At 41.7% G+C, this 15,278-nt stretch overlaps 1 protein-coding gene and 1 long non-coding RNA gene across 2 annotated transcripts in view; one reads left to right on the top strand and one right to left on the bottom strand.

The window, feature by feature from the left end:
- Nucleotides 1-15,278, bottom strand: part of PLCG2 (phospholipase C gamma 2) — a 151,179-nt gene that overhangs the window by 20,564 nt on the left and 115,337 nt on the right. The window lies entirely within an intron of this gene.
- LOC123479304 (uncharacterized) overlaps nt 1-15,278 on the top strand; it is a 57,704-nt gene that overhangs the window by 38,652 nt on the left and 3,774 nt on the right. The window contains exon 2 of the long non-coding RNA XR_006654881.3: nt 14,499-14,632. This is a non-coding gene — a long non-coding RNA (uncharacterized lncRNA). The remainder of the gene's footprint in view (nt 1-14,498; nt 14,633-15,278) is intronic.

Genomic DNA, 15,278 nt, shown 5'->3' with positions numbered 1-15,278 from the left:
AAATATGCTGGATATAATTTCAATCTTCTTGAATTTATTGAGGCTTATTTTGGGGAGTTGTATGTGAAAATGTTCCATGTGCACTTGGGAAAAATATATAATCAAGTTTTGGGATGAATGCTCTATAAATGTCTATCAAATCAAACTGGTCTTACGTGGAAATTAAGGCCATTATTTCTATATTAATTTTCTGTCCATAAGAAATCTACCCACTGAGGTTTGTGTAGTATTACAGTCCCCGGCTACTATAGTATTGCTATTAATTTCTGCCTTTATGTCCATTGACATTTACTGTACAATCTTAAGTGCTTCTGCGTTGGGAGTGTAGGTAGTTACAATTGCCATATCCTCCTCTTGGACGGGCCCCTCTGAAATCATGTAGTGCCCTTCGCTGTCTCTTTTTAGTCTGTTTTGCAGTCCATCTTGTCTGACACGAGTATTGCCTCCCCAGCTTTGTTCTTGTTTCTGTTTGCACGGAATGTATTTTTCCAACCCTTCCCTTTCAGTGTGTGTGTTTTTCCAATCTAATGTGAGTCTCTCATAAGCAGCATATAGATGGGTCATGTGTTTTTGTTTATCCATTCTGGCACCTTGTCTTTTTTTTTTTTTTTTTTTTTGAGAGGAGAGAGGATCTACCCGTATATCTTTATTTTGCACTTAGTCACCAGAACCATCAGCTATAGATGGGCGCAGAGTTCCTGGAAGGAGAACGTGGGTGCATTTCCACAATTTCTTCCACCAGAAACGCCTTCAGCTCCCCTTACCCTTTTCTTGCCCGCCTAGTGTTACATTGTTACTGCTCTGGCTCTCGGTGCTTCTTCCACATGGGTTCAGTTTCCTTCTTCAAGCACACCCTTCTCACGAGGGTGTCGGAGTAGCACATTCACTCGGCCTTTGAATATATCGTTTTTTTTATATATTTATTGATTATGCTATTACAGTTGTCCCATTTCTGCCCCTTCACTCTCCATCCTGCCCACCCTCTCCCTCCCACATTCCCCCCCTATAGTTCATGTCCATGAGTCAAAAGTTCTTTGGCTTCTACATTTCCTACACTATTCTTACCCTCCCCCTGTCCATTTTCCACCTATCATTTATGCTATTTATTCTCTGTACCTTTCCTCCCTCTCTCCCCTTCCCAATCCCCTATTGATAACCCTCCATGTGATCTCCATTTCTGTGGTTCTGTTTCTGTTCTACTTGTTTGCTTAGTTTGCTTTTGTTTTTGTTTTAGGTGTGGTTGTTAATAACTGTGAGTTTGCTGTCTTTCTTACTGTTCATATTTTTTATCTTCTTTTTCTTAGATAAGTCCCTTTAACATTTCATATAATAAGGGCTTGGTGATGATGAACTCCTTTAACTTGACCTTATCTGAGAAGCACTTTATCTGCCCTTTCATTCTAAATGATAGCTTTGCTGGATACAGTAATCTTGGATGTAGGCCCTTGCCTTTCATGACTTGGAATACTTCTTGCCAGCCCCTTCTTGCTTGTAAGGTCTCTTTTGAGAAATCAGCTGACAGTCTTATGGGAACTCCTTTGTAGGTAACTGTGTCCTTTTCTCTTGCTGCTTCTAAGACTTTCTCCTTCTGTTTAATCTTGGCTAATGTAATTATGATGTGCCTTGGTGTGTTCCTCCTTGGGTCCAGCTTCTTTGGGACTCTCTGAGCTTCCTGGACTTCCCGGAAGTCTATTTCCTTTGCCAGATGAGGGAAGTTCTCCTTCATTATTTGTTCAAATAAGTTTTCAATTTTTTGTTCTTCCTCTTCTCCTTCTGGCACCCCTATAATTCGGATGTTGCAACATTTCAAGATGTCCTGGAGGTTCCTGAGCCTCTCCTCATTTTTTTGAATTCTTGTTTCTTCATTCTTTTCTGGTTGGATGTTTGTTTCTTCCTTCTGGTCCACACCATTGATTTGAGTCCCAGCTTCCTTCTCATCACTATTGGTTCCCTGTACATTTTCCTTTGTTTCTCTTAGCATAGCCTTCGTTTTTTCATCTAGTTTTCGAACAAATTCAACCAATTCTGTGAGCATCTTAATAACCAGTGTTTTGAACTGTGCATCCGATAGGCTGGCTATCTCTTCCTCGCTTAGTTGTATTTTTTCTGGAGCTTTGAGGTGTTCTGTCATTTGGGCCATTTTTTTTTTTTTGTCTTGGTGTATCTGTTACTTAAAGGGGCGGAGCCTTAGGTGTTCACCCGGGCGGGGTAATGCTGGTCATTGCGCTGTGACGCTGTACGTGGGGGAGGGGTCGAGAGGGAGCAATGGCGCCCGCTCCACTCTCCACCGGATTTCAGTCACTCCCTCCGCTACCCACAGTCAAATTGGGCCCCTCTGGTGCTGGTTCCCTAGTGGGTGGGCTTGTGCACGCCCTAGGCCCCTGTGGGTCTCTCCAACGACCTCTCCTGTGAGGCTGGGAATTTCTCCCACTGTCACCCTCAACCCCCACAGGTGTTTTCAATCAGAGGTTTGGGGCTTTACTTCCCAGTACTGAAACTCTGGATTGGAAGGTCTGTCTGCTCCCCAGTTGTTCCTCCTAGTTTATCTGCACTCGAATGTGGGACTGTCCTGTCTGCAATCTGCTGTTTCACCGGGTCCGCCAGCCGCCGCCTTGCCACAAGCCATCTCTGCCCAGCTTTCCGTTCTCACCCCTCCTACCGGTCTGGATGAATGTCTCTTCTTTAATTCCTTGGTTGCCTGACTTCCATACAGTTTGATTTTCTGTCAGTTCTGGTTGTTTTTTGTTTTTAAATTTGTTGTTGTCCTCCTTTTGGTTGTGCGAGGAGGCACAGAGTATCTACCTATGCCTCCATCTTGGCTGGAAGCCTCCTATTTGTATTTCTTAATCCCCTCACCTCTTTACCCATTATCCCAGACCACCCCTCACATTTATCTTTAACCTTTGGCATTTTAATTATGATGTGTCTTGGAGTGGGCCTCTTTGTGTCTATTTTGTTTGGGTGTCTATTTCGTTTGGGTGTCTCTTTGCTTGCTGGACTTGCATGTCTATTTCCTTCATGAAATTAGGGAAATCTGCTTTCATTATTTTTTCCAAGTAGATTTCCAATTTCTTTCTTTTTCTCTTCTCCTTCTGGCACCACTATGAAGCGAATGTTGGAATGCTTGAAGTTGTCCCAGAGGGTGCTTACACTATCCTTGTTTTTTGGGTTCTTTTTTTCTTCTTGTTGTTCTGGTTGGTTGGTTTTGTTCTTTTTTTTTTTTTTTTTTTTTTTTGCTTCCTTATGTTCCATATCATTGATTTGAATCTTGGCTTCATCCACTCTACTGTTGTTCCCCTGTAAATTGTTCTTTATTTCAATTAGTGTATCTTTCAATTCTGACTGGGTCTTTTTTATGTTGAGGTCCTCACTAAGTTCCTTGAGCATCCTTATAACCAGAGTTTTGAACTCTGCGTCTGACAGATTGCTTATCACCATTTCATTTAGCTTTTTTCTGGACTTATGATCTGTTCCTCCATTTGGGCCGTGTTCTTTGCCTCCTTGTTTTGGCAGCCTCCCTGTCTTTATTACTATGTAGTAGGTGTTTTTATATGTTTTTGGTATGATTACCATGAAGTTCATATATACATATATATATATGGAGATACACACACACATTTAGTGATAAGCATTTAGGTTCAAGCAATCATATTCTGAAAGCACTACATTTTTACTCCCCCCAATCTTTGTTTTTGATGTCATGTTTTATGTCTTTTTGTTTAATGTATCCCTGATTATTGTAGTGATAGTTAATTTTGCTACTGTCTTTTTACCTTCATATTAGCTTAAGTGATTGATTCACTGTGATTATTGCATATTTGCCTTTACCAGTGATAAATTTTTCTTTCCTGTATTAGTTCTGGTTATAGCTTCTTCTTTTCTGCATAAAGAAGACCCTTTAACATTTCTCATAAGGTCAGTTTACTGGGTGTGAATTTCTTTAGCTTTCGCTTGTCTGGGAATATCTTTCTCTCTTTCTTTTTTTTTTTTTTTTTTTAATTGTTATTTAATTACAGTTGTATGCCTTTTCTCCCCATCCCTTAACCCCACCCCAGGTGAACCCACTTCCCTCCCCCCTCTCCACCCTCCCCCTTGGATTTCTTCATGTGTCCTTTATAGTAGTTCCTGTAATCCCCTCTACCCACTGTCCCTGGCCCCACCCCCCACCCCCGCCCTTGCTATTGTTACATTGTTCTTAACTTCAATGTCTCTGGTTATATTTTGTTTGCTTTTTCCTTCTATTGCTTATGTTCCAGTTAAAGGTGAGATCATATGGTATTTGTCCCTCACTTCCTGGCTTATTTCACTTAGCATAATGCTCTCCAGTTTCATCCATGCTGTTGCAAAGGGTATAAGCTCCTTCTTTCTCTCTGCTGTGTAGAATTCCATTGTGTAAATATACCATAGTTTTTGGATCCACTCGTTTGCTGATGGGCACTTCGGTTGCTTCCAGTACTTGGCTATTGTAAATTGTGCTGCTATGAACATTGGGGTGCACAGATTCTTTTGGATTGGTGTTTCAGTGTTCTTAGGGTATAATCCCAGCAGTGGAATTGCTGGGTCAAAGGGCAGTTCCATTTTTAGTTTTCTGAGGAAATTCCATATTGTTTTCCACAGTGGCCTCACCAGTCTGCATTCCCACCAACAGTGCACGAGGGTTCCCTTTTCTCCGCATCCTCTCCAACATTTGTTTGTGGATTTGTTTATGTTGGCCATTCTGACTGGTGTGAGATGATACCTCATTGTGGTTTTAATTTGCATCTCTCTGATGGCTAGTGATGCTGAGCATCTTTTCATATGTCTCTGGGCCTTCTGTATGTCTTCCTTGGAGAAGTGTCTGTTCAAGTCCTTTGCCCATTTTGTAATTGGGTTGTTTGTCTTCCTGGAGTGGGGTCGTGTGAGTTCTTTATATATTTTGGAGATCAGGCCCTTGTCTGAGGTATCATTGGCAAATATGTTTTCCCATATTGTTGGTTCTCTTTGTAATTTGGTGCTGTTTTCTTTAGCCATGCAGAAGCTTTTTATTTTGATGAGGTCCCATTTGTTTATTCTTTCCTTTATGTCCCTTGCTTTAGGGGATGTGTCTGTGAGGATGTTGCTGCGTGGAATGTCTGAGATTTTCCTGCCAATGTTTTCCTCAAGGACTTTTATGGTGTTACGGCTTATATTTAAGTCTTTTATCCATCTTGAGTTTATTTTCGTGTATGGCGTAAGTTGGTGATCGAGTTTCATTTTTTTGCACGTAGCTGTCCAGATCTCCCAACACCATCTGTTGAAGAGGCTGTTTTTGCTCCATTTTATGCTCCTGCCTCCTTTGTCAAATATTAATTGATCGTATAGATTTGAGTTTATTTCTGGGCTCTCTATTCTGTTCCATTGGTCTATGTGCCTGTTTTTATGCCAGTACCAGGCTGTTTTGATTACCGTGGCCTTGTAATACAGTTTGATATCAGGTATTGTGATACCTCCTGCTTTGTTCTTCTTTCTCAAAATTGCTGCTGCTATTCGAGGTCGTTTATGGTTCCATATGAATTTCTGCAATGTTTGTTCTGTATCTGTGAAATATGTCATGGGTACTCTAATAGGGATTGCATTGAATCTATAAATTGCTTTGGGTAGTATGGCCATTTTGATGATGTTAATTCTTCCAATCCATGAACATGGTACATGCTTCCATTTGTTTGTATCTTCCTTAATTTCTTTCTTCAGTGTTGTGTAGTTTTCTGAGTACAGGTCTTTTACCTCCTTGGTTAGGTTTATTCCTAGGTACTTTATTTTTCTTGTTGCTATATCGAATGGGATTTTTTTCCTGATTTGTGTTTCTGCAGTTTTGTTGTTGGTGTACAGGAATGCCTTTGATTTCTGGGTATTGACTCTGTATCCAGCTATTTTGCCAAATTCATTTATTAGGTCGAGTAGTTTTTGAGTGGAGTCTATAGGGTTTTCCATGTACACTATCATGTCGTCTGCAAACAGTGACAGTTTCATTTCCTCCTTTCCAATTTGGATGCCTTTTATTGCTTTTTCTTGTCTGATTGCTGTGGCTAGGACTTCCAATACTATGTTGAATAGGAGTGGTGAGAGAGGGCATCCTTGTCTTGTTCCTGATCTTAGTGGGAAAGCTCTAAGTTTTTGTCCATTGAATGTGATGTTGGCTGTAGGTCTCTCATATATGGCCTTAATTATATTGAGGACTGCTCCCTTTATTCCCACTTTGCTGAGTGTTTTTATCAGAAATGGGTGCTGTATCTTATCGAACGCTTTTTCCGCATCTATTGATATGATCATGTGATTTTTGTCTTTGCTGTTGTTGATGTGATGTATTATGTTTATTGATTTGCGAATATTGTACCATCCTTGCATCCCTGGGATGAATCCCACTTGGTCATGGTGGATGATCTTTTTAATATATTGCTGGATGCGGTTTGCTAATATTTTGAGAATTTTAGCGTCTATGTTCATCAGCGATATTGGCCTGAAGTTTTCTTTCTTCGTTGTGTCTTTATCTGGTTTTGGGATTAGGATGATGTTGGCTTCATAAAAAGAGTTTGGGAGTCTTCCATCAGTTTGGATTTTTTCGAATAGTCTGTGAAGGATAGGGGTTAGTTCTTCCTTAAATGCTTTGTAGAAATCTCCTGTGAAACCATCTGGTCCAGGGCTTTTGTGTGATGGGAGTTTCTTGATGACTGCTTCAATTTCCTTTGCTGATATTGGTCTGTTCAGGTTTTCTGCTTCTTCTTCAGTCAGTTTTGGAAGATTATATTTTTCTAGAAATGTGTCCATTTCATCTAGGTTTTCAAATTTCTTAGCATATAGGTCTTCATAGTAATTTCTTACGATCCTTTGTATTTCTGTGGTATCAGTTGTAATCTCTCCACTTTCATTTCTAATTCTGTTTATTTGGATCCTCTCTCTTTTCTTCTTGATAAGCCTACTTAAAGGCTTGTCGATTTTGTTTATCTTTTCAAAGAACCAGCTTCTGGATTCATTGATCCTTACAATTGTGCTTTTAGTCTCTATGTCATTTAGTTCTGCTCTGATCTTGGTTATTTCCTTCCTTCTGCTTGCTCTGGGCTGTCTTTGTTGTTGTTCCTCCAGTTCTTGTAGGCGTAGGGTTAGGTTGTTTGTGTGAACTGTTTCTAACTTCTTAAGGTAGGCCTGTATTGCTATGAACTTCCCTCTCAGGACTGCCTTTGCTGTGTCCCATAGGTTTTGGGTTGTTGTGAGTTCGTTTTCATTTGTTTCCAGGAAGTTTTTGATTTCTTCCCTAATCTCGTTCTTGACCCATTCATTGTTTAATAGCATGCTATTCAGTCTCCATGATTTTGAGTGTTTTGGGTTTTTACCCTTGGGGTTGGTTTCTAGTTTCAGACCCTTGTGGTCAGAGAAGATGCTTGATATGATTTCAATTTTCTTGAATTTGTTGAGGGTTGCTTTGTGTCCTATCATGTGGTCTATCTTTGAAAAAGTTCCATGGACACTTGAAAAGAATGTGTATTTTGCTTCTTTGGGATGAAAAGCTCTGTATATATCAGTTAAGTCCATTTCCTCTAGGGTATTGTTAAGTGACACAATATCTTTGTTAATCTTTTGTTTGGAAGACCTGTCCATTTTTGATAGTGGGGTGTTAAAATCCCCTACTATAATTGTGTTGCTGTCAATATCTTTCTTGAAATCCTCCAAGATTTTCTTTATGTATTTGGGTGCTCCTATGTTGGGTGCATATATATTTATAATGTTTATGTCTTCTTGGTGGATTCTTCCTTTGAGTATTATGAAGTGACCTTCTAGGTCTCTCTTTATGGCCCTTCTTTGGAAGTCTATTTTGTCTGATATGAGTATTGCTACCCCTGCTTTTTTTTCCTGTCCGTTTGCTTGGAAAATTTGTTTCCAGCCCTTCACTTTCAGTCTGTGTAAGTCTTTTGTCCTGAGATGGGTTTCTTGTAGGCAGCATATGTGTGGGTCATGTTTTCTTATCCATTCAGCTGTTCTATGTCTTTTGATTGGAGCATTTAATCCATTTACATTTAAGGTTATTATCGATAGGTAGTTATTCATTGCCATTATTTCCTACCTGTGTTCCTCTGTCTTTCTCTTTTCCTTCCTTTCCTTAAAGCAGTCCCTTTAGCATCTCTTGCAGAGCTGGTTTGGTGGAGCTGTATTCTTTAGACTTCTTTTGTCTGGGAAGCTCTTTATTTGGTCTTCTATCTTGATTGAGAGCCTTGCTGGGTAAAGTAGTCTTGGTTGGAGGCCTCTGGTTCTCATTACTTGGAATATTTTTTGCCATTCTCTTCTGGCTTGGAGCGCTTCCATTGAGAAGTCAGTTGCTAACCTTATTGGGGCTCCCTTGTATGTTACTTCCTTTTTCTCCCTTGCTGCCTTTAAGATCCTCTCTTTGTCTTGGAAATTTGCCATTTTAATTATGATGTGTCTTGCAGTGGGTCTCTTTGGGTTCCTCTTGTTTGGGACTCTCTGTGATTCCTGGATTTGGGTGACTTTTTCTCTTCTCAGATTAGGGAAATTTTCCATCATTACTTTTTCAAACAGGTTTTCTATCCCTTGCTCTTCTTCTTCTCCTTCTGGTATTCCTATTATACGGATATTGTTACGTTTCATGTTGTCCTGCATTTCCCTTATTGCCTCTTCATTCTTTCTGAGCCTCTTTTCGTTTTCTTGCTCCTTCTGGGTGTTTTTTTCTACTTTATCCTCCAGCTCGCTGATCCGATCCTCTGCTTCATCAAGTCTGCTTTTCATTCCTTCTACTGTGTTCTTCAATTCAGAAATTGTATTCTTCATTTCCTCTTGGCTCTTGTTGATATTTTCTATTTCCTTTTTCATGTTGATATAGTTTGCAGTGAGTTCATTGTAGTTTCCTTGTAGTTTCTGGTAGTTCTCTTTGAGCTCAGAGAGCTCAGTGAGCTTCCTGATGACCATTGCTTTGAACTCAGTATCTGATAGTTGACTTGCCTCTTTTTCGGTTAGTATTCTTTCTGAGACTTCCTCCTTTCCTTTCATTTGGGAATTGTTTCTTTGTCTTCCCATTGTTTGTGAGGCTCTTCTTGTTGGCCTCTGCTTCTTAAATTGCTTTGTTCTGAATCCCTGGGTTTATGATATGAACTTCTATGGTAGAATGCCAATGGGATTCGGTGGTGCTGTCTCCTTACTCTCCTGTGCTCACTGGTCTTGAGCTGACGTTTATGTGTTTAACACGGTCTAACTCTAGTCTTTTCAGCACTCCAGGTTTTGTTGTCGCACCGTCAGATCTTTCAATGTCCTCTATCTTTGGTCTCTGATCTTTGTATATGCTGGAATACTGTTGGCTGTTCGCTCTGCTCCTCAGATCAGCTAGGTATTTCCCTGGCATTGCGGGGAAGTGGATTCCGCTCCCACCTATGTTGCCGCCATCTTCCCGTCCCTCTCTTTCTCTCTTTCAATTCCAAATGACAACCTTGTTGGATATAGTATTGTAGGTCGTAGATTCCTTTTTTATTTTTCAGTTTCTTTTATTGTTCAATTAGTTTACATTCATTCATATTCTGTACTAATTTCAATTAGTTTACATTCATTCATATTCTGTACTAATTTCAGATGTATAGCATACTGGTTAAATAGATTCCTTTCTTTCAGCACTTTAAACATCTCCTCCACTACCTTATGGCCTGTAAAGTTGCTTCTGCGAAATCAGCTGATAACCTTATGGGGTTTCCCTTGTATGTGATTTTGTTTTATTCTTGCTGCCTTTAAAGCTGTCTATTTACCCTTAACTTTTTGCCTTTTGAATTACAGTATGTCTTGCTGTATTGTAGGTCTCTAGGTTCATCTTGTTTGGAACTCCCTGTTCTTCCTGGACCTGGATGTCTGTTTCTTTCTCTAGATTAGGATAGTTTTCAGGCATTATTTCTTCAAATATTCTTTCTACTCCCTTCTCTTCTCTTTCTGTAATTCCTACAATGCAAACATTAGGGTGCTTGATGTTATCTCAGAGATCTCTTACGATCCTCATTAATTTTTTTTCATTTTGCTGTTCTGATTGGATGATTTCCACTATTCTGTCTTACAGATAACTAATCCATTCTTCTATATTAATCAATCTGCTGTTGACTCCTTCCAATATATTCATTTAAATTATTGTATTCTTTATCTCTGATTGGCTTTTTACTACATTTTCTATCTCTCTGTTGAGGTGCTGAGTTCCTCTATTGTACTCTCAAGTTTGTTGAGCTTCCTAATGACCATTTCTTTTAATTCTTTATCAAGCAAACTACTTATCTCTGTTTCATTGGGTTTTTCTCTGGAGTTTTTTTCATATTCCTCCATTTGTGGCATATTCTTCTGCCTCCCCTTTTGTTTGACTTACTGTGTTTGCTCCCATGAGTTGAATGGAATAGATATGCCTTCCAGTCTTGAAAGAGTAGTCTCTGTGTAGACTGCATTGAATAGTTTTGGCAGTCTGGTTGTAGTCAGGGCAGGCATGTGAGGTACCTTGTGTGTCGCCTGGCCTGAAGGAGTGGGTTCCAGATGGGGCACTCTGGTGTGTCTGTGCATCCCTGGCATTTTAATCTGGGTGTGGCCACCTGACAGACAAGGCTGCTAGGTGTGTTCTCAGAGTGCCCCATTGCTTTAACTGTCTGTGATCAGAGCAAGGTCTCGGTGGGGCTGCTTTGCATGCCTGCATCTCAATGCCCAGTTGCATATGCACACACAGCTGCACTCTGCTTGTTCTGCTCCCTCTCAAGGTAGTGCTACTCCTCTGAACTCAGCTGCACCCCTCCAACTCTGCACAGCAGCCCTGTTGCTTTAATTGTACACCCTTAGAGTAGGGTCTGGGTGAGGCTGCTCTGCATGCCTGCTTTTCAGTGCCCTACTAACTCTGCTATTTCTCCAGGGTGGGGGGGAACCTTTCCTGCACATAGCAACACCCCCTTCACTCTGTGTGGGGCAGCCTATGGGTGGGCACTGCAAAGTTTTGCTTGCTCCCCAACTTTCTTCTGCTGAGGCAGCCCCACATGCATGGGCAGCAGTGCCTCACTATCTCTGAACTTTCTCTAGAAGGGACAGTCCTACATGTGGATTCCTCAGTGTTTTGCTAGTTCCACATTCTGTCCAGGCAAGGGAGTCCCTGGTGTGTGCAGACTAGTGAGTGAGCAAAGCAGAACCCTGCTGTATCCTCTGGATCAATCTCCTGCTGGAGGCATCCCTTGTATGCAGCAATGGTGCCTTCCTCTTTCTGCTTGCTCCGGCTCCAAGAGGGGTACCTGGGGCCTGAAGGTCAGCCAGAGATCCTGGATGGAGCTCCTGCCCACTGTCTACATTTAAGGAAAATGTAAACAATGGTGCTCAGTGGTTCCTCCAGTCCTGGGTTGTTTCCTTCAGCTCCCGGAGAGCTGTCATGGTACTCCACCCTTCTCCATGTGGTCGCTTTCTCTTACTTGTTGTGTAGATGCTTTTCAACTGTCTCTCAACAGGAACTGCTCTGCATATAGGTGTACATTTGATATGTCCTTGGGAGGGGGCAAGCTCAGCGTCCACCTACACCACCATCTTGGGCCCACCTCTCTGACCTGAAAGCTTTTTATTTGCATTGGATCTACTGCTTCCCAGGACAAGCAACACTCAAATTAGGGCACTCCCACTATTTCACCATTCAGGTTTTAGCTTGTTCAATGATTAGTCTTATTTCTCTTAGAGAACGTTTTACACTATCAGTTACAACCTTTAATATCTATTGAATCAATTGCTTTTCACTGCTTAAGATGAGGAAATTGGCAAGCTTACACAACCCTGTACCTTCTCTCCCTCTTTGTCCCTAGTTTGTTAAAACATTATTTCTAAAGCAACATGGTATTGTAATGTGTGTGTTCCAGTTTGTAACCATAATTCTCCCACAAAGGTAGGCTTGGTTATATTTTTCTGACATTTATACAGCAAAGCTAAGAGAGTATTAAAAGAAGCACTTGTACGATCACCACCTAGATCTCACCATTAGCCTTTTACTATGCTTCTTTTATCACACTTCTCCACACATCAATCTCTCATATGTGTGCATTTCAAAGTAAGATGAAGACTTTGTACATCTTACACTTTCCCCTGAATATGTCACCATGCATCTCATTAACTAAAGCTCAGTGTTTGTTTATAGTGTTCTTTTTCTGATATAAAATTGGCACAATGAAATGCACAATTTTTTTTTAAGTGTCCAATGCTTACCACCCTTTTACTGAACATTTCCATTGGCTAAATTTGTCTTTTGTTTTCTTCAGTTTGAACTCATGGACATATCCCTGAACTGTGCATGTTTGAACACACCTGCCCTTTAATTTTATGCTTGAGTGACAGTGAGTGGGTATAAAACCCTCAGGTCTTACTCTTTTCCGTGGAGGTTTTTTGGGGACATTGTTCTCCTTGAATACTGCTAAAGGAAAGTTTTCTGACCGAATTACTACTTACACAGGTGATGGGAATTTTGTTGTTGGTTGGTTTGGTTGGTGGTTTTAGCCCAGATGCCCACAGAATTCTTGCAGTCTAGCCCTGTGCGTCTCCAACTTTGATGCAGCTATAAACCACCTGTGGATCTGATTACGGTGCAGATTCTGACCCTGGAGGTCTGGGGTGGGACTGAGCTCCTGGCTGGTCTGTGGACAGGGGAAAGAAGTCCATCTAGGTGTGGATCGACTATTATAATATACTGGGATCTGAGCACCCCCTGGTGTCTGGGGAGGCTGCCAGGCAGCCTGTGCCATTCAGCTAACATGGTTCCAAGCACCATGGTACCGTTGCACTCAGTGTGTGCCTCCGGATGGGGTCCCTGTCCCCTCTGCCCACATCTCCAGCTCCATGTACCTCCTCTCCCTGCCCAGGTCCCATGGTTATGAGCGGCCCTTCCTGAATATTGGGAAGTAGGACTGAAAGGGGTTTGCCAATTTCACCAAAAACAGTTTAATTATGTTTTTATTCTTGTGGGTTTTTGTGTCACAGAGGAAAGGGAGCTAAAGACATCTTTGGAAGAGTGAGCAGTGTTTTGGCTTGGGAGGGGTAGAGGAGGCCTGGAGAGCAGGACGAACAGGGGTTTGGAGTCAGACATCCTGCGTTTGCACCCAGCTCTGGTCTTACAGGTGTGTGACCTTGAGCAAGTTAATTAACATCTCTAGGCCCCAAAGTGCTTCTATTTAGAAAGCAGAGATGATAAAAACCTCTTTCATAGGATTGCTATGAGGATTAAAAGAGAAAGAGTTTAAGGCACCTAACACAATAAATAATGTTTTTCTTCCTGAGCTCCAGCTGGCTTAAAAGCTTAAGCATATCCCTAATGACAATGGGCAAAGTTTATTTTTGAGTTCAGAAGGCCCCCAATGCCTTATGCACAAAGGGCTTGTTCATTTTATTTCATTCCCTCCATAAATATGGATGTGCCAGGCATTGTTAGAAGCTGGAGAGGGAAAGAAAAGGTCCTTACTGAGTATCTCACAGTTGGGGGAAGGGTCACGGTTTTCATCATCCTTGAAGCTTTGTGCTTTGTTTGTTAAATCTGCAAGCTAAGTCATAGCATTTTCTAGATGAATTGATATAATTTGGTGGCTGTTAAGGAGGATTCATCAACTTTCCTCAAGGCACTGGGAGGGGCTGCCTTGTTCACAGATATACCCTCCAAGTGAACATGGGTCAGGAATAGGTTGGCATAGTTACCATAAAAAGGACTCTGTCCTAAATGTTATTTATTTTAAAAGAGGCAAATTACAAGCCCTGGCTGGGTGGTTCAGTTGGTTGGAGCGTTGTCCATATAGCCAAAGGTTGTGGGTTTGATCCCCTGTTGGGGCGTGTACCAGAGGCAACCTATCAATGTTTCTCTCTCTCCCTAAAATCAATAAACATATCCTCAGATGAGGATTAGAAAAGAAAAAGAAACAATTTACAAAGTTAAGAACTGCACCTAAATTGCTGGATTTAACATAGTTTACAGCATAGGGGGCAAGTTAACCTAGAGGGGTTGCCAAATATCAGGCCTCTGGTACTTACAAAGGAGTACCTGTTACTCTTATTGGAGTAAGTTAGGAAGCTGGGCGTTCCTAAAGTGCTAAAAGGCAGTTTAAACATTTTTCAAGTTCTTGCTTAATCTAGGAATTCGTTTCCATGATGATAAGATGGGCAGTCTCAGTCTACCTGTTTTCTCGAAATGCCACCCAAGGAGCTGGCTAAACACACAGGGTCCTAGATCCCAACCTGAGCAGGTTGAGTCCCACCAAGGAATGGACTCAGGAACCTGCATTTTCTAACCGGGGTCCCAGCAGGCCTACCTGCGCAAGTGCCCAGTGGTGGGAATGATCAGATTTATGATCTCAAAGAACTAGAAATTTAGGGAATATCTGATATGTTCCAAGTCTGGGGGTGGGGGGGACCCAGAAAACAGGACCCAAGGGCTCCAAACATCAAGAGACAAGACTGTATTTGTATATAAATCACTAAAACGAGATGACCTTTTTCTCTTGAAAAATAATGCTTAGAAAACAAGGAAACAGCGACCTCGTGAGGAGTCCAGAAGGATCTGTGCTCTAATGTCTCAAACACGAAGGAAGGGGAAAGGGAATTCAACATCAAGGGAGAGTCTGCGGCAAACACTCTACTGGAAATCCAGCAGGTAAGTAAATGAGACGAACTGTATATGGGAAGCAACACCAAGCTCACTATGCTGCTTCCCACATCTCCTCCCTCCCCAGTGTCTCCCTGGCTTGGAGGGGTGAGACTCAATCTCCTGCTTCTTAAGAGCTGATCACATGACCCAGCTTGGCTTGTGTTTTAGAATAAAATTGCAACTGGAAGAAAAAACTGTCCCACTTTTATAGAAGAGGAGAGCAAAGCTCTGAAAGCTTCAGCCACTTACCCAGATGACTCAGGAGAGGTGAACCTACAACTCTAACTCACTCCCACCAGTGGCTGAGGGCCTTTTCCTTCCCAGCCAGGGAGAGGGTGGGAGCTCCAACCAGACATAGGCCCCTGGCTGAGGACAGGCAACAGGCTTCTAACCTTTCTAAATGAAATCGAATCACAGTGCCAGGTGGAAAAATCAACCAATAGTCCAATTTTGCACGTAGACGTCTGACTTTGAAGGTCCCAGAATCCCATCTGGTCATCGCCACCTGTCCCTGTGCTAAACCATAGACTGTACATGTGCCAGCTCGGGGAAGTACCATGAGATGAGCTGCCCAAGCCACCTAATTGGTTTTGCAGTGGTTTCCTAAAAGCCAGGAAAAAATGTTTTTTTATTCTTTTTAAAGCCATCAGCA

Source organism: Desmodus rotundus, chromosome 12 (genome assembly GCF_022682495.2).
Source record: "Desmodus rotundus isolate HL8 chromosome 12, HLdesRot8A.1, whole genome shotgun sequence".
Lineage (NCBI taxonomy): Eukaryota > Metazoa > Chordata > Mammalia > Chiroptera > Phyllostomidae > Desmodus > Desmodus rotundus.
Note: the sequence above shows the minus strand (reverse complement) of the source record. Positions and strands in the feature narration are given on the sequence as shown.